This window comes from Herpailurus yagouaroundi, unplaced genomic scaffold, assembly GCF_014898765.1.
Source record: "Herpailurus yagouaroundi ecotype Mexico unplaced genomic scaffold, PumYag 29, whole genome shotgun sequence".
Classification (NCBI taxonomy): domain Eukaryota; kingdom Metazoa; phylum Chordata; class Mammalia; order Carnivora; family Felidae; genus Herpailurus; species Herpailurus yagouaroundi.
Window position 1 is genome coordinate 114,837,502 of NW_024412377.1, and position 951 is coordinate 114,838,452.

A 951-nucleotide genomic window follows, 5' to 3' on the forward strand; every position below is an offset into this window, starting at 1 on the left:
TGGAATATTTTTCCATTTTTTTGTGTCTTCTTCAGTTTCTTTCATAAGCTTTCTGTAGTTTTCAGTGTATAGATTTTTCACCTTGTGGGTTAGGTTTGCAATCAAACTGATTAACACAATAGCCTTTTACCTACTGTCTCCACTTCTGTTTGCATCCCTGCCCTTGTTTATAGCCTCATGATCTAACCAAGGGATTCCATCCTACACCCAAACTATCCAATCTGCTATACTAAGCAGGGAAATGGAAATTGTTTCAGACCGTCCTGAACAGTAACAGTAAGCATCACAGACACCTGGTAAAATAGCCAGTGGACTGAAAGAACAATCAGGATGAGTGATGCAAAAGGAAAATATACCATCCCAAGAATGCTCCTGGTGCATGCCAGCATTCTACCCTAGAGTTATGGTGTTACCCTTACTTCTCCCTCAGTCTAAGTGTATGGGGGTCAGTAGCTAATTAAGCACAAAACCTGGATAAGGAGGGAACAATGACAATAACAAAAATGATTGGTGTGGGTGTTGAGTGTCAGCAGGACACTGGAAGGTTGGTATGGTATAAGGACAAAACTATGAGGTGTTAAAGATGCCTACTGGAAAGAAATTGAAAAGGTGGCCAGATGGAAAGAAAACAATGACCCAGTTTGGGCCTTGAAGGAGTTACCAAGGGAGGCAGACATAGAAAGTAACAATAAAACAAAATTAAAAATAAAAATTATAATAGAAATCTGTATAAAGTCATAGGTGAAAAAGCCAACCCCTGCTTGGAGGAATTAGAAAATATTTCACTAAAGATTTTAAAAAGCAAACACTTGTTATAAACTTTTGAAGCAAGGTGAGATTTCTTGCATGCCTAGTGGGTAAGGGCCCTTTGAGTAGGGAAAAGTTTTCAATTAGCCATAATCACGTCTCGGATAAACCTCATTGGCTATGATACTGCCACTGTGCAAAGCT

The 951-nt window shown here is 39.1% G+C and overlaps 1 pseudogene; it reads right to left on the reverse strand.

The window, feature by feature from the left end:
• Positions 1-768: 768 nt before the first annotated feature.
• On the reverse strand, positions 769-951 carry LOC121017176 (uncharacterized; annotated as a pseudogene).